Below are 24,619 nucleotides of genomic sequence, written 5' to 3' on the forward strand. Positions count from 1 at the left end.
GTAGGGGCTGACCTGACCCCTGGGTAATCACACTCAATACACACAATCCCAATCCACACAATTCCTCTACACTCAGTACCACATATTTACTATGCACATATTTCCAATGCAGACCATGCCACATTATTGCACTACTCAAATCCACTCCAGAATTCCACAACTAACGATTCCAATAAAACCCACATAATTTCATTACACACCATGTACATACACTCCATAACACATGGGTAAACAGCATTGTCATTTACAACGCCAATACTTTAACTCAAGCAAATACGAGACCTTGTGTTTTTTAATTACCATTGGGTTAGAGATCCATCCGGTCCTCTTACTCTCTGCCTTAGGGTACCTGCTTTTCCATTGCAAGCACTGAGTAGAACAAACCTCTTCTAACAAGAACGCTATTTAGAAAGGACAAACTGAAAACACCGTGCACGAACTACAAAAAACGTCCGGTACAAAGTGGAAATTAACCTGGTACGTACTTCGAAAAGAGCGCTTAGACACCTCGTCAGGGGTAGTAAGCGCGAATAAATGGAATTACAATTACTAAATCAGAAGTAATATGCTCGCCGGCAGTTTTCTAGAAAAAAAAAGTGTAAGCACAAAGGGCACATCAAAATGTCGAGTAGATCAAAGTTGAACTAAAAATACACAGACAGTTGAAAGGAATAACCCGGGGAAGCATCAAGATAAAACTTGAACCTTGAAAAATGTTCGCCTACTTCCACCTCAGCTTTACCAGTGAATACCCGAAGCTCTTCTTGGAATGCATGAACCACGCCCATTTTTTCGGCGCGTGCGCAATAAATGCAGGCCCGTAGCTGTGACTCAGCACGCGCTCTGAGCCTCTTCGGCCTACTCGGTTAGTCTTGCCTGTTCTTTTTCCTGACTTGGCGGTCTGGCGGGACGGGTGCGCCACCTCAGACGAAGTAGCAAGTACTATCTTTATCTTAAGCCTTGTTATGCACCACGACTCACGTTTCTTTTGTGTGGACAACCTGAACCTGTGCTCGCGTGCATTTCACCACAACATGACAACGAAATGGTTCAGTTGGAGGGTGTTGTCTAAAATGTGGACGCCCGCCCTCCCGTTTTGTTTATTTATGTATGGTTTGTTACTGTATGCAGGGCTTTAAGGGGGCTGGGTCCCGCCGGTGCTCAGCACCGGCAGTTCTTTAAAGCAGGTGCTGAGACGTGTACCTATCGGGCTCTCCATTGTTGCCCTCAGGGTGGAAACTAAAATCTTATATGCAGCAGTACCACCCTTCGCTATCTTTGAAGTAACTTGAAGTTGAAAGAGACTCGTTATAGTTTTTTTCACAGTCTCATCATTTCAGAACTGAAGCATTTTCACTACTCTATACAACGAAGCCATAGTTGTTTCTTATTTATCTTATACAACAAACAGCCATTGGCAAAGCCAATAGCCACGACTTCTTGTAGGTGTAATGTTACTTGCTGTAGTGTATATCTGTATGTAATGACAAAAGCAGCAAAATACCAGTCGGAAGGCACACTGTGCTAAGCACAGATTTTTACCTTGAGACCCTCTAGTTTTTTCATTCCACTTAAAGCCCTGACAGTTTACATGTATTTTGGTGGTGTATCTGTGAGCACGTCTTATGCGTGCTCCTTTATGCAGCTGTAAATGTTTATGGTGTATTTCTTTGAAGGGTGGGTCGTGTGTATATTTGGATTTTTTTGTGGTAAGCGCCTGTGTGTGCGCGTGCCTGGCTGTGTGCTCCTGTGTTGGATCTATGCACGTTCTTGTCCTGTGTTTTTGCGTGGCTGTGTGCGTGAGGGCAGCTCTAAGCCCTTTTCAGTTTTTTTTTTTAATTAATGAAAGATCTCAAAGTGACAGCGAATGTGCTGTCACAGGCGAGACTTAAACATGCCTCACAGGAAGTATAGCTACCAAGTTTTCAGAGCCGTTATGTGAGGCATTTCCATGGTCTAGCCCTGCTTAGATGTGACATTTGATTGGATAGAGTGTGACACTTTGAGTGACACTTTATCGCTATCAAAGTAAAGCAGTGAAATCCATAAAATGAGAAGTATTAAAAAACAACATCCTTTCCTCAAAGAAAATATACGGAAGTTTCATTGAAACAGCTGCACCACTCATGGATCATTTATGGATGCCCATTAGCACAACTCTTGCGTTAAAACATAATTGTATTGTGGGCCTGGCAATAATTAATTATCACAGTAGGCATTTTACGAAGCTGTGCGGGAGAAAAACATAGTGGGTGAGGTCTAGCCTCAAGTGAGTGGCACTGTCACAAGGTGGGGTTAAACTCTAAGGTGTGTGGTCTGCTTAATTCTCTCTCTGCAGTCTGCCATGATGAATGCAAAAGGTCAAGAGCTGCAACAGAGTGCTGCAGGCAGAAGAACTAATCAATTAGGACAGTTTAGAAAATAAGAATAGGGTTATGAATTGGGCACAGTCTATCTGTAACAAGCGCAGTCTAGGGGATAGATAGACATATGTAAATAGATATGTAGAGAGATAGAGAGGAAGGCAAGAAAAGAAGAAAGCGAGACAGGTAGATACAGGTTCGATGGGCTAATGGATAGGTTCATTCTGTGTTACTGTTCTTATGCGATCAACACTCAGCAGAATGATTGATACAAGAGCGTTCATTGATTTACACTTGGAGCACAGCACACTCTGAGGACATCCCAAGTGAGGAGCTCCATGAGGGACCATCATTGATACTCCTCAAATAGCTAAATACAATATCATACCATACCCCTGTATGCAGCCCCTGTGTCCATCTTGTGCCTTTGGTCTCACTCACCATCATTAGGCAGACATGAGCTGGACCTCTGGTGCCATCTCCTGAGCAGATTGTCGTATAGTGCTTAGTGGCTTTGTGTCTCGTGCTAAGCCTATTTACATCTTGTGCTATTGGGATAGTGGAATCATGCTACGGCAGAGTTCCACATTATGGTTTGAGAGCTGACGTTCCTGGAAAGGTAGTTAGATACTGGCCAGCAAGGGAGAGTCCGCTCAGAGCTGTTGTCTGTAATAAAACCACTTACCGCTTCTACCACTGTGTCTGTGTAGTCTCCTTCAAAACAGTTTTGGCAATGACCAGCTGCCTAGTGGGGTGAATGATCGATAGCCGTTTGGGAAGTGTGGCTCTGGGGATATACGGCAACAGCAGAGCAGAGGTAATTGTTGAGAATCTGCGTAGCGGCTATTGTACTCAGGAACTGTGTGTACCAGGCGAGGTGAGTACCACCTCTTAAGTGAGTGGGCGTAAAGGGAATGTCAACAAATACAAAAAGGAGGCATATAGTCAAACAAAGAATGTGTGCTGTTTTGAAAAAAGATTGTGTGGAAATGAAATTACACTTGGCTGAAAAAGTTCCCATCAGCCCACCAGGTATGGCGGAGAATCGTCATGTGGGATACAGATGGTATGTTCCAAATCTCACCCAACCCATCTATTGATGGTGCAGAGATAGGAAAACCTGATGACCTTCTAGCCACAGTGTATTTCAAGATGGTGCTGATTAATGTGCAGTGCTCAGTGAAAAAGGATTGTGAAAATATGTTAAGAATAACTACGAGAATAGAAAATATGTTAATTAGGCACTATTCAAGTGTTATGATTAAAAAAGGGGCGCTATATAGTCCAAAAATATAACTATAATGCAGCGCAGGGCAGTGTGGTCAACATGTTTCAGCTGTCAAGGATGTAGTATCCAGCTTTCGTCAGGACCGTGGTATCAAAAAGGCAACTGCTAATTTATGAAATGGCAATTTAAACAATTAAAAGTACTCCTACCAGGAACTTGGAGCCCCAATGTTAACTGGAGGGCACTTAAAATGAATCATCCATTTCCCAGCATTGTGTGGGAAGTATCCTCACCTCACCCGGCACCCGCTCGGGAAAAAATGAGGCCCCGCTCTGTCCGTCGGTACCTCAAACCAGCTTCCGAGTGCCTCCACTCCCACTCGGAAGCTGGTTTGAGGTACCGACGGACAGAGCGGGGCCTCATTTTTTCCCGAACGGGTGCCGGGTGAGGTGAGGATACTTCCCACACAATGCTGGGAAATGGATGATTCATTTTAAGTGCCCTCCAGTTAACATTGGGGCTCCAAGTTCCTGGTAGGAGTACTTTTAATTGTTTAAATTGCCATTTCATAAATTAGCAGTTTCCTTTTTGATACCACGGTCCTGACGAAAGCTGGATACTACATCCTTGACAGCTGAAACATGTTGACCACACTGCCCTGCGCTGCATTATAGTTATATTTTTGGACTATATAGCGCCCCTTTTTTAATCATAACACTTGAATAGTGCCTAATAAACATATTTTCTATTCTCGTAGTTATTCTTAACATATTTTCACAATCCTTTTTCACTGAGCACTGCACATTAATCAGCACCATCTTGAAATACACTGTGGCTAGAAGGTCATCAGGTTTTCCTATCTCTGCACCATCAATAGATGGGTTGGGTGAGATTTGGAACATACCATCTGTATCCCACATGACGATTCTCCGCTATACCTGGTGGGCTGATGGGAACTTTTTCAGCCAAGTGTAATTTCATTTCCACACAATCTTTTTTCAAAACAGCACACATTCTTTGTTTGACTATATGCCTCCTTTTTAGGTCAAGCTAGACGTAAGCAATGCGAAGCATTGCTTAGTCAGCGAAGACATCTATTGTCACCCGTTTCTGGGAATGTGGACACAAGAGGTGCACGAGCGCAGATTTGCTCAGATTTGACCTCGTGAGCGCGCACGGCGCCGTGCCCCTCTTGTGCCACATTCCCTTGAGCAAACACACTCCACACTCACGCATGCGCACATACACAGCCATACACGGGCACACACACACTGCATACACACACGCATACCCACGCGCACACACACACACTGCATACACACACGCAGACCCACGCGCACACACACTGCATACACACACGCCCCCCCCCCATACCTCACCAGGCTCTTTTCTTGCGGGCTCCTTCTGCCTGGCTCCCAGTGGATGGGCGGGTGCGATGCGGCCAGGGGCTCCAGTGCTGCTACGGCGGGCGGGGGCGACGCGGCAAGGAACGGCCAGGGACTCCAGTGCCGTCCATTACCTCTTGTACGCCATTAGCAGGCGGAGCCGGAGACGTGGCCAAGAACACTCTGTGCCTGCGCAGAAGTGCGTGCGCCCGCCTGACGTCACTTGTCGGAGCCGGAGACGCGGCCAAGAACACTGCGCTTGCGCAGAAGTGCGTGCGCCCGCCTGACGTCACTTGTTTTTAGTACTTGTGTTTAAGATGTCGTGAGAACTGGAGGGGCCGCGCCTGTACCTCAGTGCCAGAACTAAAGGGCCCCCTTGTTTGCAGGCCAGCTGCGGTCACACAGTGTGTAGCGAGAGGGCATCTGGCTGCACGTCATGAGATGTGCGCGAGCCAGGAATTCTGAGCGCGTGAAGAGAACACTGCCGAAATCCCAAGGGGGGCTACGGGGCGTCATTGAGCAGTCACGTGAGATTTCTAACTTTCTTTTCCAGGCCTTCCCTTCCTCTTCCCGCCCGTTCCCACCCTGTCATTCTTTTGCTTATCGCTCTGCTTCTTGTGGCCCTCCCTCCCCTATCTGGCCCACTAGGGCACACTAAAATAGCACTCTCTCATTTCTGTCTTTAAAAACAGAATGACGTATATGGTATGTACAATAATATAAAGACTAAATAGAATCGTGTAAATGCTATTTAATCTCTTTTCTCATGTATGAAGTATATTGTTTATGCTAATCAGACGTGAGTGGTAAGACAATGGGACAATATTTTAGTAATGCTCACCGATTTTATTGTTTCTTTTCTTTTAAAATTTCTTGTGCTACCTCATGGTGATGATTCTTTCGGTGGCGTTCATGAATATGTTCTATGCGCGTGAGATTTTTAAGCGATTTTTCAATATGCGTAACTTTTTTTGTATGCATAATACACAAAGCAATTACATAACGTTCTGTGGACCGCAGCGTGCATTCCATTTGTTGTTTTGGGATCTCCTAATTCAAAATGTCTGCTGCCTCGGTGTCCGGAAATTGCATGATTAGAGCATTGGCATTAAATTCCCAAAGCTAGTTCATTCTTTGAGTCCGTTGACCACTCCTGCCGCAAACTATGCTTCTGCATCCTCTGTTGTTCTCGTGTCTGTTTCCGCGCGTGCACACGCGCATCTGTCTGTATGTGTACGCTTGGTTGCACGTGTATTTTATTTGTTATTTCACAACCCAGTGTTCAAATCATCCCTTCACACGTTCGCTCCCATTAAGAGTGCACGATTCAACCCCCATTCACACGCAATCGCATTCGTACGTTTATCACTTGATCTATGAATGTGATAGTCTGCGGAAGCTACCGTTTAAGCGGCCAGGTGCAGGCAGAACAGGATCATAATAGGTTCCCAGTCCCATTTCCTACTTGCTGGGACAAGTCACACTTTTAGTCAAAATGTAGGGAAACCACAGAACGGAGCTTCAGCTGGTCAGGCATCCTTGTATGTTTGAGAATCATTTCAGTCAGCCCAGTTCTGGGGGAATATTGTCCTGAATATTACTTTCATAATGGGGACATCCTAAAGACATGAGTGTATTGTCCACGGTAACCGCAGGAGGGTTCCATAGTGCCTTGATATTAAGAACCTTCATTGAACCCACTCTGCCATTTGGGAATGAATGTACCTGTGCTACGCCAAAGTTGCACGAGAAATTGCTTGAATTATCCAGGTGGTAGTTCACGTCTGAGACATAAGGGATGAGAACCTCCCCTGATGCTGTCCACCCTCACACACCACACCCTCATACACCGCACCCTCATACACCGCACCCTCATACACCGCACCCTCACACACACTGCTCCCTCACACACACCGCACCCTCACACACACCGCACCCTCACACACCGCACCCTCACACACCGCACCCTCACACACCGCACCTTCACACACCGCACCCTCATACACCGCAACCTCACACACACTGCACACTCACACACACCGCACCCTCACACACACTGCACCCTCACACACACCGCACCCTCACACAAACAGCACCCTCACACACACCACACCCTCGCACACACACACGGCACCCTCACACACGGCACCCTCACACACCGCACCCTCACACACTGCACCCTCACACACTGCACCATCACACACCGCACCCACACACACCCGCACACACCCACACCCATACACTGAACCCACACACACACCGCACACACCCACACCCACCCACACCCACACCCATACACTGTACCCACACACACACCGCACCCACACACACACCGCACCCACACAGACACCACACCCACACACACTCTGCACCCTCACACACACACTCTGCACCCTCACACACTCTGCACCCTCACACACTCTGCACCCTCACACACAGCTTATCTGTTATTTTCTTCATTCATTGGAAAGTTTACTCCCTTTAAGATCTGAACACAGCTGCCTGGTCCTGTTTATGGCTAATAGATCATGTATGTAGCCACACTGCACCCTCACACACACCGCACCCTCACACACCGTAACCTTACACACACTGCACCCTCACACACACTGCACCCTCACAGACACTGCACCCTCACACACCGCACCCTTGCACACACTGTTCCCTCACGCACACACTGCACCCTCACACACACACTGCACCTTCACACACCGCAGCCTCACATACCGCACCCTCACACACCGCACCCTCACACACACTGAACCCTCACACACTGCACACTCACACACCACACACCGCACCCACACACACACACACACCGCACACACACACACACACCGCACCCACACACACCGCACCCACACACACCGCACCCACACACACACACTCTGCACCCTCACACACTCTGCACCCTCACACACACTGCACCCTCACACACACTGCACCCTCACACACTTTGCACCCTCACACACAGCTTATTTGTTATTTTCTTCATTCATTGGAAAGTTTGCTCCCTTTAAGATCTGAGCACAGCTGTCTGGTCCTGTTTATGGCTGATAGATCATGTCTGTAGCCACACTGCACCCTCACACACACACACTGCACCCTCACACACACTGCACCCTCACACCACACCCTCACACACTGCACCCTCACACACACTGCACCTCACACACACTGCACCCTCACACACACTGCACCCTCACACACCGCACCCTCACACATCGCACCCTCACACATCGCACCCTCACACACCACACCCTCACACACCACACCCTCACACACCGCCCCCCCACACACACCGCACCGTCACACACACCGCACCCTCACACACCGCACCCACACACACCGCACCCACACCCACACACCGCACCCTCACACACCGCACCCATACACACACACTGCACCCTCACACACACTGCACCCTCACACACACTACCCCCTCACACACACTACCCCCTCACACCCCGCACCCTCACACACCGCACCCTCACACACCGCACCCTCACACACCGCACCCTCACACACTGCACCCGCACACACACACTGCACCCGCACACACACACTGCACCCACACACACACACTGCACCCGCACACACACTGCACCCGCACATACACTGCACCCGCACACACACTGCACCCTCACACACACACTGCACCCTCACACGCTACACTCTCACACGCTGCACCCTCACACACTGCACCCTCACACGCCGCACCCTCACACGCCGCACCCTCACACGCCGCACCCTCACACCCCTCACCCTCACACCCCACACCCTCACACACCGCACCCTAACACACCGCACACTCACGCACCGCACCCTCACACACCGCACCCTCACACACTGCACCCGCACACACACTGCACCTGCACACACACTGCACCTGCACACACACTGCACCTGCACACACACTGCACCTGCACACACACTGCACCCTCTGCACCCTCACACACTCTGCACCCTCACACACTCTGCACCCACACACACTCTGCACCCTCACACACTCTGCACCCTCACACACTCTGCACCCTCACACACTCTGCACCCTCACGCACTCTGCACCCTCACACACTCTGCAATGGAACATACACTCCAAATACCACTCAGTGCCACATAATTATATGCAACATAATTGCACACCTCATACTTACACTCTACTCAATGCAACATAAATACACTTTATCTATCTGTCTCTCTATCTATCGCCCTCACTCTATCTATCTGTCTATCTATCGCACTCACTCTATCGCCCTCACTCTATCTATCTATCTATTGCCCTCCCTCTATCTATCGCCCTCCCTCTATCTATCTATCGCCCTCCCTCTATCTATCTATCGCCCTCCCTCTATCTATCGCCCTCCCTCTATCTATCTATCGCACTTACTCTATCTATCGCACTCACTCTATCTAGCTATCGCATCACTGCAGCATCACTCAGCACCACCACAGATTCACTCAGGGGCACCACAACATCACTATGCGCTACCACAGCATCACTGAACGCCACAGCATCACTCGTCACCACCACAACATCACTCAGCGCCACCACAGCATCAATATGTGCAACCATTCAACAACAACTGGTTCAAATATGTTCTCTCAATGTTTCAAGCTTTATTACAAATGTCACAAAAAGATGTTAATATTTCACTTCTGTTCTTGGATTTCCGTCACAATAAAATACAATGAACATAATCTTTAAATATTTACAAAAGCTATTGCCATTATAAATTACAATAACTTTTATTTCAGTATTAATTCTTAAAAAAAATAAAAGCCATTTTTATTTGTAATATCAATACATCTAGGTCACGTAAATACAACACATATTGCATTACAAATGCTATAGGTGTCACATATGCGAAAGTTTAAACTATTGGCATTGAAAATGACAAAGCTATTAATTTCGCTATTTTCAAAACCAACACATTAATAAAAAATTTGTCATTTACAGTACCAATAGCTCAAACTTTCCTAATGCGAGACCTATTGCATTGCAAATGCTTGTTGTATTTGTTGACATGACTAGGGTTGTGAGGCATTTTGGTCATTAAACCAACCCATTTAGACCCCCCTACTTCTTTGTTTTTTCGTAAAGGGAATGTACCAGAAGGTCCCACCCGGAGACAGAGTATTGGAAAGTGTGGCATATCATATCAACTGCGCAACCGGCGGCCATCTTCAGTGTTAAATGTGCCTAGGCAAGGAGGGTCAATGTGTGTGAGACCTCAAGCAGTTGAGGCAAATGGTCAGCCATCGAAGATGTGATTAGAGAAGCCAGTCTCAGATTGCGATTCTTTATGCAAAAGAGGAAAACCTTGTCATGACAAGGTATAAGTTTTGTGCAAAACATCAGAAGGTGGAGTAGTCCATTGACAAGTTTGTAGCTAGATTACGTGAGTTGTCTGTCATATGTCGGTTTGGGGATGTGGCAGACGAACTTATCAGGGACCAACTCATTGTACAATGTAAGAACCAGAGAATTCAAGAGAGGTTGTGGGTGGCTAAGAATCCCACTTGAAGTGATGCCCTAGGTATTGCTACATTTTTAGAGCAGTTGGATTTATGCATGAGGGATCTGGAGAAGAAGAATCAGGTTCAGGGTCTTGAACAAGTTTATTTAGACATTTGTCCATAAAACATTCTAAAAAAAACCCACACTTAACAGAACATTTAAAACAATTAAAACATGTAAAAGGATCCCCCTCCTGGCTACTCTACCCCCCCCAACTTACTATGTTTCATGATTAAAATTTTGTTTTACAGATCGTAAAAAATGAGCAATTCCAACTGCCACATCAAGAAAACGCATTTCAGACAATTACTCCACAGCTTTATTCCTATGGAGAGCATCATATTTAAAAAACGGGTCTTAAAAACTTGATTCGATTTGCAACATAAAAGACGTAGTCCTTAAGAATATGAATAAGGGTACATCTCTAACAGTCAAAGGGCAGGGACAGAGACCACCATTATTATGTTCCCTGATCCTGTGTGGGCAGGATGAGTAGATTGGATTGCATCCCACCCTAGCCCTTAAACTTTCATTCCTCACTCCTGGGTCTGGTAACCGTGATAGATAGGGAAAAACTGTATTCTGGCCCAATGTAGTAATCGAGAACCTAATGGATGATCTCTTCTCTAGATACAGCAGGTCGATAGATTCAAACGCCATAGAATGTGATTCCCTTATTACTCGTTTGCGTGGAAATGGGAGCCAAGATGTAACTGTACTACTATTTATATGAAGGTTCCTTAATGCAAATATTCTGGTTCTTACAACCTTTGCCCACATCCACTCACTGCTTTGGATCGCTTCCCAAAACAATTTGGAGACTTTAACCACCTCATCATCCTCCAACACTGTGTTGAAATATCTCAGTGCCTGAGTAGAGGCCGCCATATTCCATGAGACCAGATTGCACTCTCTCCTTATGGCCTGAACCATTGTACCTTGGGTATTATTAAGCACCACCCCTTCCAATCTATCCCATTCATATGTTGGGTCGAGGGAAAAAACCTCTCCCCCATACAGGTCTAACAGAAGTATCTTCCCTTCATAAACCTTTATTAATGGGATAGGAGATAGCCCCCCAAACCTACCATTGAATCTTGACAGACAACTGGCTTGCAAAAGGGCCTTCTGCTTTGTGGTATCCCAATGAGCACCCCAATTTAAATTTCTCCTAAAAATTAAACCCAGGTATTTATATTGATCGGCTTGCTCCACCACCTGTGTACCTAAATGCCAAGAAAAACTCAGTACTTTTTTTCCAAAGATCATGATCTTGGTCTTTTCTAGATTGATACAGAGCTGGTTCTACTTGCTATATGTTGCCAGGGCATTGAGTTTCCTCTGCAAACCTATCGGGGTATAATCCAATAACACCAAATCGTCTGCATAAAGCAGACAACAATATGCTGATTCCCAATTTTTGACGAAAAAGACTCATTGGGAAATAAAGGTCGGCCACAAATAAGCTAAAATGCAAGGGTGCTAAAACGCAACCCTGGCGCAGGCCATTGTCAATAGAAATGTTTAGTGATAACGACCCGACTTATCTAACTCCACCTGAGCCCAATTGCAAAAGTGCAAAGATTGGAGTACCCCAAGAAGATTTGGTGGGAGGTTCCAGGAGGCAAGTTTTCCCCACAGAGTATCCCTATTCACAGAATCAAAGGCTGTCTGGAAATCTGCAAAGCAACAGTACAGCCTTTGATTTTCCTCCAGAGCCTTTCGAATAATGGCCCACAGAGCAAAACAGTGGTCTGTAGTGGAATGACCCTCCTGGAAGCCCCCTTTTTCTAGTGGAATTTGCTTAGTTTCCGCTGCCAAATCTTCGAGTTTAGCTAAAATGCTGTTAGAAAATATCTTTAAGGAGATATCTGAGAGGCTTATCGGCCAATAGTGCATAGGGTCTGTACCACTCCCTTTTTTTTAAATCGGTTTCACTATTGACCCCTTCCAGGGCGACGGATAGAGGCCAGAAATAGCAATCCAACTAAACAAGGAGGAGTAAATCGTAGCCCACCAGACACTATTTGTTTTAATTATGACTGCTGGGATATTATCGGGGCCAGCGGCTCGGGAGAGTTTTACCCTCTCAATAACAGCGTTTACTTCCTTCACTGAGAACCATATAACTAGGAGAGTTTTCCCGTATATTTTCTGATGTCCATCTTTACTAGAAGGTCCCCTATATAAATCTATCAAATAAGTGGCCCACTGGGTTTAAAAAATCATATAAACAAGTGTGCCCCTATTTTGGCCATTAAACTCATTGACCTTTTTCCAGAAGTTTTGCTGGTCATTTGATAATATGATTTCCTGCATCTCATCCCACTTACTATGGTAAAAGGCTGCCTTTTTTGTCTGCAAGAGGGACTTATATTGGCGTTTAAGTTTAACCAACTTTTGGGTGGCTGAGGGGACATTATAAAGCCTAACACTCTTTGCTCTCTGTCTCACCAGTCGTTTCAAGTTTTGGCAATCCGAGTCAAACCAGCCCCCTGATCGGTGTGGACGGGATTTTGCCTGTAAGCCCTTTTCACATATGTTAACTGAAATGCAGCCCAAAGCTCGTTGCACAATATTATTGTACCACACAACAACATCATTGATGTAGGAAGGGTGAATATGAGTCATCTCCTCTAACTGAAGAGAGACTAGGTGTTGAAGATGCATAGGATCTAAGCGTTTTGTGAGCCTAAGTGAATAGGACATCTCTAGAGGTAGAACCCTCTCGGGGGATGCTGGCTCACACAGGTCAAGAACCGCTGTCGTTGCCCAATGGTCACTACCCTCGTACTTAGCCACCTCAAAACTCTTAAAAAGGGTGAAATGCCAAAGGGACGTAAATATATAATCAATAGGGCCCAAAGATTGGCCCTGCCGGAAGGTTGCTGCTGCTGGTGAGTCATATTTAAATAGTCCGTTTAAGTAAATCAGACCATGGCTCGCCAGCCTTTGACTCAACATGTTGGCCTCTTTTTAGATCGTACCTGGGGGAAATTGAGCTAAGGGAATGTTGTAAAAATACAGCACTTCTTCCAAGTGCTGGTCTAATTGTACAGGGAAGAGACGAGCATTAACATCCCAGCCATTATTATCACTGCTTCCGGATATTTTGTCACCAAGTGCTGGAAAGGAGATTCAGATGATTCCAACCAGCGTTTTAATTGCCGATGATCTTCTTTGTGTTTATATACATTTATGAGTAAGAAGTATCTAAGAGCAGTTTTGACTACGCTCATTTCAACCACTGATAACTGCTAGCCACATGAAACATTTATGACCTCCAAAGGTCTCTTAATCACCTTGGTAGATATTAGTGTCAATACACCAGCAGATGCTCTCCCCCTACTCGGGACTAGCCTTTACTATTCAAAGCCATAAAGCCTTAGACCAACTGGTCCTCTCTTAACCAAGACTCCTGGAGTAATACCAAATGGAAGGGTTTCAAACTTTCTTCCAGTTCGCCGCTGTTCCTCAAACATTCAAACCCATGGATATTCCAGTGTAGGATTCTCAGGGTTTGAGAGGACCCCTCATTCTAGGATAAGCTGGACCTGTTATTCCAATCACCATCCTTCTGCAGGTACCTCAAGGGGGAGAGCCTATTGGCTTGGGCCCATGCTGGTTGCCTAGACTGTGAGCGTGGTATGTCATGTACTATAACCAATCTCAAATCGGTGGGAGGGTTGGTACTTTGTTGTGAAATTTCGTGCCTTAGCGGCGGGATATATGGTATAGATCGTTCCAATTGAGTAACAGATAACCTGCTGTGCATATTTAAAAAGGCAGGAGGAAAAGGGCCCGCTAGGGTGCTAATAGTTGGGAGCTCTGTTTTATAGGGCATAAGGCCTTTATACCAATTTTTGCCTAATCTTCTCTGGCCTAAAGTACTAGGTCCGCAATACAAGGGGAGATGAAAGAAACTCTAGAAATTTCTCTACCTTGTCACCCTGTTGGAACCCAACAAATGTTAGGTCCAATGAGGTTATCCCTGAGAAGGATGGAATTTGTTGGAATAACTGAAGAATTTTAGAGTGATTCAAGCGTCAAAATTTCTTTGCTTTTTTTCCTCGATGAGTGATATCAAGCAATAATTCTGAGCTTGCTAATTGCGACCTAGTGGAGGATTCATAAGCTGAAGGAGGTTCTTTGGGAGGTTTATTCTGAGACCTTACTTCTGGCTGGAATTTGAACTTTATCGCAAGGGCTGGGACGTACTAAGTGGGAGTGGGATCGGGATCAAACCAAATTTTAGGGCGGATTTCTACATTTTGTTTTGCCTTTTTATATGACTTTGTACGTGTGAGTACATCCGCAGTGCTACCCCCATGGGGTCTGAGATGTTGAGCTTGGAGGCTGGTACCATTACTGGGCTTCCCTATTATATATGGGTGTTTCTTTTTGCTTGCCCATAGAACATGGGACCCAAGTAATCCATTCCAAGACCTTACCCCCATTGTACGGTAGGACCTTATGGTCAGTTTGGAGGGGATCAAACAATGCTCCTTTTTCCTCACAAGCATAGGATATTTAGAGATATAGACAGATCCTTCTACATTTGACTGACATTCAGATTTCTCTGGAATGGCGCTATACGTCCCCCCAGGCTCTGTAGCCGTTATTGCAGTAGATAATTGAGCATTCATGAAGCCACCCAGCTTATTTTTAAAATATTGCAATTCATATTGAATATCCTTCAAAGTGTTAGATTGGTCCATTTGATTTGTTCTTATTGACACCAGCGTTTCCAGAATCCCATGTAGGGTGATCTGCATAAGTAACATAACATCCAACAAAGAGATGAAGAAGTGGGCTTGAATGATATATGCCCCCCATGTGATCCCAGTGTGGAATTTGGCTCCCCAACCAAGGTGAGCATTGTCTAATGACGTAGGACTAACTTGATCCTGTTGATCTTCTGGACAAGGAGACTGTGAAGAACTAAGGTCTTCAGGGCAGAATGAATATGATAAAGAGATATTCAAACGAGGGGAGGAGGAAAGTCTTGGGCCCCTACTTGCAGTCGCACTTGTAGTCTGTGATGGAGATACTAAAAGACTGATTATTTGCCCTTCATCCGATGCTGTGAATAAAACATCTGTTGCCAAGACTGTTGCCAAGTTCGATGTACTTGGCTGCCCGTGGGATGTCTTGACCTCCTCTGAGGGCAGTTGGGCTTCATTATGAAGATGTTTGAAACCAAAGTTCCTTATTGAGGTTAGTAGGGGTGACGAGGAACCTCTCCACTTGACAAAGTACTTTGTTCATGTTGAGTGGACCTCTTCTTCCCTCCAATATTCCTCTTTTTTCTGGCTCTCCCCTGCGATTTACCTTTAGGGGTGCCAAGGAGGGGTCTCTTGCAGCGAAGCACAGGAGGAGATAAACGGGGGGAGGTACTGATTTCCAGAGCAACAGAACAGGGCTTGGCAAAGTTAAAAACAGAGGTTAATAACAAAGGCAAGGCAAAGGTTAGATTTACCTCCTTCTTGAGTACGCCCAGCTACCACTACCACCTCTACACCTCAGCTCCCCTCACCGCAAAAACCAAAGTTCCTCAATATTCTCTTGTATTCTCCAAGTAGTAAAGTTGAGTTTGCGGCTCTATGGCTGGAATATCGCCCCCCCCTTGTCACAACGTCATGTGTCACGCCAAAGAAGCCGCCAGAGTCCTCTGCACCCATCCTCAGCATCCACCGTGTCCATCGGGTCAGCCGGGTGCCTGGAAACCAGCTGGCAGGAGTCGGGTATTGACGAGTGCCACCAGGCACCCGGACACCAAGAAGCCAAGTAGCCAAAAGGAGGCCCCCGCCCCGCAAAAACTGAGGCAGGGGCAGGCTGGGGCTAGGCCACAAGCACCAGGGCCAAAAAATTGCCAAAGAGCTGCGGAATCAAATTCGGCAAACGTCCCTGCTTCTCTGCGAGACAGAGAACCGGCCCGATCCCCCCAGAAGCGGAAGTCAGACTGAAAGGACCGGGCGGCTGAGGCGTGGACTAGTGTCAGAGAATCAGGGGTGCAAAGTCTCTGAAATAGGAGATGTAGCTACATCAGGAGGGGAGCCTCTTATTGCAGTAACGTCCAGCAATACAAGGGAGAAGACTTACTGACCGTCCAAACAAGTTACTAAGGGTTGCAATCATTGTGGGAGTGCAGGTCATGCCTCTTACTCAAAGTTTTTTTCACAAATAGCAGAGAGTGCAGGACATGCAGCAGTGTGGGGCACTTTGCAAGAGTGTGTAGAGGGGCAGATCGTGGCAGGGTAGCATGTATCTCCAAAGCTCCCACAGAACCAGCTGAGATGCTAGAAAGGATTTTGAGTTTTGAATGCGAAAATGAAGTGTTAGATGAGGGCCAGAGGAGGAATAGACCTAAAGCAATGTTCAAGATAAATGGATGTGGTCTGCAATTCATGCTTAACATAGGTTCTATGTACACCATTGTGCCTCAGGCCATATACGAGCAGCAGTGGGATGGCACTACATTACAACCCAAGTTATTTCGCCAGCTGAATATCAATTGACACTGTGGGGTTTATGAATGCTGATATAGAATTTGGAGGTAGAAGCAAAGAAGGAAAGGTATATGTGGCAGAGTAGGGCTCCCCAATTTTAAGGTGGGTACAGCAATATGACTTGCACATCATTGTCAACCCTAGGACACCTATACAGGTGATGGAGGAGGAATCGATTTCTGAGATTTGGATACAGTGAAACTAGTATTTGACAATAAGCTGGGCATGTTGAAGGGTTACATACACAAGATTGTGCTAAAAACGGGAGCTGTCCCCGTCCATCACAAGCTAAGGATAGTTCCTGTCGCTGTCAGGAAGGGTGTAAAAGAGTTAATAAAGGAGATGTTGCTGGAGGGAATCATAGAACCAGTAAAAGCTTCCAGTTGGGTATCTCCAGTGGTCATTACACGCAAAACTGATGGTAGTTTGAGGTTCAGCATGCACTTGAGATCTTTGAATCAGAACATTGAAGTAGACACTCTTACCCTACCTAATATTAATGAATTGATTCTTAGGTTGAATGACGAGTAGTATTTTTGCAAATTGGACTTAAAAACATGTACCATCAAATTAAGCTTCATGAGGATTCAAAGCCTCTCACTGGGCCCGATTCACAGAATGAACTTAAGACTAAATCCTAAACTTACTACTATTTGGTATTCACAGAATGCACTTACTACTTTCGGGATTCACAGAGTGAACTTACTACTTTCGGGATTCACAGAAAACGTACTACTTTCGGTATTCACAGATAAGATTTAAGACTACTAACTCTAAGTCCGAACTCGGGCCGGAAAATTCCGGCGCGGAGGCGGAGCTTCCGGCTTGGGGGCGGAGCTTGTGGCGCGGAGGCGGAGCTTGTGGCCCGGAGGCGGAGCTTGCGGCCTAGAGTTGGAGATTTCAGCATGGCAAAAATCCCCACCTCCGAGTCGGAAGCTCCGCCTCCAAGCCACAAGCTCCGCCTCCGGGCCGCAATCTCCACCCTCAAGCCGGAAGCTCCGCCTCTGGGCCGAAATTTACGGCCTGAGTTCGGACTTAGAGTTAGTAGTCTTAAATCTATTCTGTGAATACCAAAAGTAGTAAGTTTATTCTGTGAATCCCGAAAGTAGTAAGTTCACTCTGTGAATCCCGAAAGTAGTAAGTGCATTCTGTGAATACCAAATAGTAGTAAGTTTAGGATTTAGTCTTAAGTTCATTCTGTGAATCGGGCCCACTGCGTTTATAACAATGGAAGGAACTTTTCAGTTCTCCCACGTGCCTTTTGGTTTGTCGTCAGCTGCAAACGTTTTTCAACACATGATTTCTGAAGTTTTTCATGGGTTTGACTATATCCTCTATTTTCAAGGCAACATACAATTTTTTGGCAAGACCATTGAGGAGCACAACACAGTATTGAAACTAAGCCTTACATAGGCTTGTTGAAGAGTGTCTTACTAATTGCAAAGGCAAATGTTGTTTTTTATCAGAATAAATGGAAAATTTGCGGTATAAACTTTTGGCTGATGGAGCTAAGCCAAAGAAAAATCTGTTGAAGGCAATTGAACTCGCTTCAAGACCCCTAGACAAGGAACAATTGAGGTCCTTTATGGGTCTCATAGAATACTATAGAAAGTTTGTGCGGAGGTTTGCAGCTAAAGCAGAAGTGTTGAGATTGTTATTAAGGAAAGGTCAAAATGTCATTTGGGAGCATGAACAGAAGTTTTTAAATTTGATTAAGAAGGAATTTTTTGAGGCAGGGTTCTGGTGCCTTTCGATATTGGGCTCAATCCATCATAACAGTGGATGCGAGTGCAACAGGTTTGCGGTCCATTCTCTCACAAAAACACTGTAACAGTGAAAAGACTGTTGCTTTTGCATCCATGACTTTAACCAATGCCGAAAGAAAGTACTCTGTGATTGAGAGAGAGGCTCTGGCTGCGGCATGGGTTGTAGAGTATTATCGAACATACTTTTGGGCTACAGAATCCTAGTTAAGAACTAATCATAAGCCAGTCAAAGTTCTTATTCCTGATGGTGTTGGGAAAGGTTCTGTGAGGTTTGCGAGACTGGCTGTTAAGCTCCAAGAATATCAATATATGTTGGACCACATACAGGATTGGTGGAATACACGGGCTGACTATCTGTCCCGGTTGCAGTGGGATGGTAACAGGAAGAACGATTAGCCTCGGTGCAAGATGCTGTGTTGAAGGGAGCCAGTGCTTTTACGATGGATGAGTGGTGCCAATAAATGGATGGTGATGGCACCCTTAAGGAATTATGCGATATTGTGGTTTCTGGGAGCAGGAGAGAGGGTTGTGTTGCGATGTCAGTGCGGCCTTTTGTCAAAGTTTTGGACACAATGATCACGTATGGTGATAGCGTTTTGTTGAGAGTTGATAGGTTAGGATCTCCGATGCGTTTGAAAACTAAGCTTATAAACATTGCGCCTAAAGGATGATAAGCGTGGCTAAAATACCACCGGAGTGACTTACCTCACTCACATATAGTTACCCAAAATAAGTCAGCCGGACAGTGGAGAAGAATAAACAAAGCAAGTTTATTAGGCCACAAACTCCCATATGAGAGGGCCCTATATCGACCTCACCCCTAAGAGTGTGCCGAGAAGGACTGCCTCACATCATCATGGTGATACATTATATTACGAGAAGGCAGAGTAAACACACCCATAATGGAAAAGTACTGGTCCACCAAGAGTGTGGACAATGGCCTCATACAAGAGGCATCTGCACCTGCAATAGCAACACTTGTTATCATCTCCCAAGGACACAGAGCCAGGCCGCTACATCCCCAGCACATGAGAACGGCCTGATAAGGAGTTTCGCTAGCAGGAGTTTCAGCTACAGTAAACCAAGAAATGAATATATGCTGACACGAGGAATTATTCCTATTCCTACGGGAGGGGGAATGAGCAAGTACAGTTTGCACGCAGAGAGAAATAATTCAAAATGGTGGCACACATGCTAAGCTAAGAACACTGAAACGGTATCACACGCATAAGTGAATAACTGAATAATGAGAACATAAATGTAAATGCGTAAATGCAAGTAATTAGTTAGACACATTCCGCTAACTCATAAGCATAATGTACGAAAGGGGCGGGGCTTGGAATTGACGCCTATCAGACCCTCCTTTTAGCGGACTGTGGCTAACACGTTTGTTTCCATTTATTAACCAAAAGGAGGGCCTTTACAGCAAAATCTATGGACTGGAAAGAACATCATCATGAATGAGTATCAACCAATTAGCATCAGTAAGCTCAACAGCATTGGAGACAGGGTATTGTTTCAATCTTTTCGTAGACTTTCGCATATTGCTGGCACACATGGAGCAACAAGGGGGAAGGCAGTAAACACAGAGGCAGCATGACAGTAGGAAACATATTACACCTGCAATGACCATGAATATTTTCCAACCCCAGGAAGAGAAAAAAAAACCATAACCATGTCTTTAGGGACCAGGTACCAGTATCTTGATGAAGTTCGGCAGCTAACCTATGAAGTTTCTGCACAGCCAAGTTAACGGTCGGGGCGGAGTCAGGAATATACACGCAGCAAGACGTCCCGATGACGCGACAAGCTCCACCCCTATCTGCCAGGATGACGTCAAGAACCATTCTATTCTGAATCGTAAATAATCTCATAGCCTGCATCTCCAGTGACATATTAGCTGCAATATCAGCTTCAGTATTGACTACCTTTTCCATGACCCGTGAAAGGCGTCTGATGGTCCTACTATTAAAGATAGGGCCACAGAATGGCAACAGGCCTTTAGAGAAATCACTAAACTGCTGTCCAGCGGTGTCCGTCTGATCTACGTCATCAACTTGAAGTTCCCTCCTTTTTCGCTGTCCTTGCACCACGTCAAACCTCCTATGTGTCTTATGATAATCCGAAGGTGCCACATAAACAGGAGGGAGTAAATACGCCAGGTAACATGTCCCACCCCAACCCTCAGGCAACCACAGATACCCACTATCTCCACATACAAAGTAGACATTAGGGGGAGTGACAAGCGAAGGACTAAGGGTCAGCCGAATCGAGATAGTCACATTACAAATACTGTCACCCACCTTTATCGGACCTCTACCCTGAATACAGAAATAAGGCGAGGGTTCCACTACTGCTAGGGGCACCAGGGAATGAGCACTACTATTTGTTGCAGGAGGGTGTCGGTATGCTACAGAAGAGTTCAGCTGTAGAAAACTCTCTCGTACCTTATCAGTGTCATTAGGTGTCAGGAATTTGTCCAACTTTTTCGAGCAAGTCTCTAAAAATATTTGGTCAAAACGTCCATCAGTAAATAATCGTCCAAGGGATGAGGGAGGCAAAGGGCGTACTCGCATCGTCAGTGTAGACTTACTGTTGGGGAGTCGTGGGGTGAGAGAGTCAGGTTGCTGAAAAAACTTTACCCTACCTATCAAGGTATACCAGCCCACGCAGCTATTCACAGGGGTCAATTGCAGTGCCAATAACCTATCCTTCTTATATGCTGCAGAAGGAAGCAACCCACATACCCAGCAATCTGTCACATTGTATACAGCGTGTGCATGATGTAGAGTTTTTATGAAGACATTATCACGATAACCTTTTCTCATACATTGTTCACCATAATCAACAGTAACCATATTATGTTCTGGTAAGGGAGAAGGGGTAGGAACCAGTTTGTGGACGGGGTAAGCTTTATCCAGGAAAAACAGTATCCCAAGCATTATCAGAAAGACAATAATGAGCACCACAATAACCACAATTTTACTTTTTCGTGATAGGGCACGCCATGGTGAATCTGGTTCTGGTCTGCGAGGGGCAGCAAAAGGCTGTTCCTCGTCTGGGATCGGACGGCCAAAAGGATACATTTCTGCTAAAGAGCGGGGCAAGGGATATCCTAAAAGTTCAAAAGCTAGGGACACTACTAAAAGTTCAGACACTCCAAAACCAGCCAGAGGGGTTCTTCACCCTTCGATGGGCTGTTCTCCCTATGTCCGTTAAAGCCTCATAGGCAGGCTTTTCGACCTCGCAAACCCTATTCCCTCGACGGAGTCACACAACTGCAGTGACTCAGGAGCACAGAACTTGGGCCCACGTACAACTCTAATGTTCCGTTCAGCAATGACTCAGAAGCAATGTCTCAGAAGTGCACCAGGGCTCCTTTCAGCAGTCCATCCCTATTGCTATGGTAACCTATCGAATATAGTCCACTCTTAGTCCCTTTCTCAGCCCTTCTTCCAGTGCTCAGTGCATTTGCCTCTCTTTCCTGGGCCGCAAGTTATAGCGAGTGCTCCCTCGCACTTCGGGGTCTGAAAACAGAATTGGTGGGTCGTTTTGAAAAGAGGTGGCTTCGGTCGCTTGAGCACCGTGACCAATAGAAGCCTCGCTACTCGTACTCAGGGCTGGCTTCTGTACTTTTCCGTCGTGCTCCTCCCCAATCAACACAGCATCAGAAAAGGGAAGATACTGAGGCAACGACTCTGTTTCGTGATCTGCAATGCCACCTCTTACCCATGCATCATAGGGTAAAGGTAGTGGAACTTTCTTGACATGGGAGGCGTGCGTCCACGCCTTTCGACCCTCCACTCGAAGTGTGGTGCGGGTGGTGAGCAACACCAACCGTGGCTCAGACCATCTAGGCTCCAAACAGGACTTCCGCTGGTACTTCTTGACGACGACCCAGTCCCCTGGGTTGATGCCGTGGCCGGGCCCCTCAGGCAGCGGCTTCAGTGTGTCTGCTACCTGCTGGTGAACAGAATGGAGATCTTTAGTCAAAGCATACAAGTAGTCTGTCAATATAGGATATTCTATCTCTGAGAAACATTTAGGTCTAGGAACTCCCCACACATTGGCGGGCCTGCCGAATACAACTTCGTGGGGGGAAACACCTGTCTTGGAATTCACTGTAACTCGTGTGGAGAGTAGAGCAAGGGGAAGAGCGTCTGGCCAGCGTAGCCCAGTACTTTCCTGTATCTTGGCCATTTTTAATTTCAGTGTACCATTAAATCTTTCAACTAAACCCGCAGCCTGTGGGTGTAGGGCTGCGTGGAATTTTTGAGAGATCTGTAATCCCTTACATATATTTTTCATCAGTTCAGCATTGAAGGAGGTACCGTTATCACTCCAGATCACTCTAGGTAACCCGAACCTGCTAAAATATTCCTTAATCAACATCTTAGCTGTCGACATGGCTGTACAGTCTTTTGTTGGAAAAGCCTCCACCCACCTACTGAATGCGCACACCACCACAAGTACGTATTTAAGGTTGTTCACTCTTTCCATTTCAATGTAATCCATCTGTATTACTTCAAAGGGATATGTTGGGGGTGCAAAATTGCCCACAGAGACGGGTGTTCCCTTCCCAGGATTGTGTCGTAAGCAAATCATACACTGTTGTACCAAACGTGTGGCCACCCTGGAAATGTTTTTATTACTCCACACTGGGTCTAATAATTTACATATTCCCTTGGCACTTATGTGAGCTGGTCCATGAGCCATTGTCACCACTGGGAGGACATATGCATTTGGAAGCAACCATTGTCTTTTGTCTGTCACATCCGTCCAACACTCATCCGAGTCCAACTGTCCCTTTCCATTCTTCCATTCTTTCAGCTCCTCCTCAGTCACTTTCTCTTGTATGTTCCGCACACTCTGTACAGTATCTGCAAACATGTTAACGTCTGGTACCCATCTAGCCGGTCCAGCCACAAACATTCGCGGGAGTCTATTCCTGGCAGTTTCTTTGGCCGTCTGGTCTGCAAACGCATTTCCCCGCCCTACGTCATCAACCACCGCTTTGTGTGCACTACACTTTATTACTGCTAGCCGTCTGGGAAGCGTTAGAGCTGTCAACAGTCGCAATATCAATGGGCCATGTTGAATTCGTTGTCCGTGTAATGTCAAAAATCCCCTCTCTGCCCACAGTCTTCCATAACTATGAGCCACGCCAAAGGCGTATTGACTGTCAGTATAAATGTTCACATCCAATCCTTCACTCAGTTCACATGCACGCATCAACGCTATTATCTCTGCAGCTTGAGCTGAGTTGTACGGGACTCTAGAAGTCTCCACCACTGTTTGTAAGGTCGTGACTGCATATGCTGCTGTTGTGGTACCGTCCGCTAGTTTAAAACAAGACCCATCAACATACAACTCTCCGTCAGGGTCATCTAGGGGCTTATCCGTCAAATCTACTCTCCCTTTTGTCTCTTCCTCTGTTCGGAACAGGCAGTCATGCACTTCACCATCTTTCTCATCTGAAGGGAGAGGCAGCAGTGTGGCTGGATTCAGGGTAGCGCATCTTTTTATCGTTACATGTGGGGCAAATAGTGTCATCTCATAACCAGTCAGACGAGCGCTAGTTAAATGCTGCGTCTGTGTTCTGTTTAGCAAAATGTCCACCGCATGTGGTACCATTACCGTAAGAGCTGAACCCAGTACGAGCCCTGCCGATTGTCTTATCGAGACTGCAGCAGCCGCTGTAGCCCTTAGACAGCTCGGAAGCGCTCTTGCCACGTTGTCGAGCATTGCAGAGAAGTAAGCACACGGTCTCTGTTTCCCTCCAAAATCTTGTGTTAAGACAGACAACGCGCAACCTTCCGCCTCATGCACATAGAGTACAAAAGGCTT

At 46.1% G+C, this 24,619-nt stretch overlaps 1 protein-coding gene across 7 annotated transcripts in view; it reads left to right on the forward strand.

The window, feature by feature from the left end:
* Positions 1-817: 817 nt before the first annotated feature.
* The window catches only part of C4_1H18orf63 (chromosome 4_1 C18orf63 homolog), a 1,754,940-nt gene continuing 1,731,138 nt past the window's right edge, over positions 818-24,619 (forward strand). For 4 of the 7 annotated variants that reach the window (XM_078687806.1, XM_078687816.1, XM_078687814.1 and 1 more), the window contains exon 1: positions 829-939. The gene's annotated coding sequence lies outside the window, so the exon portion shown is untranslated. Of the gene's footprint in view, positions 954-24,619 lie in introns of all 7 variants that reach the window. The other 3 variants (XM_078687809.1, XM_078687808.1, XM_078687807.1) reach the window with 3 other exon arrangements.

This window comes from Lissotriton helveticus, chromosome 4_1 (genome assembly GCF_964261635.1).
Source record: "Lissotriton helveticus chromosome 4_1, aLisHel1.1, whole genome shotgun sequence".
NCBI classification, from domain to species: Eukaryota; Metazoa; Chordata; class Amphibia; order Caudata; family Salamandridae; genus Lissotriton; species Lissotriton helveticus.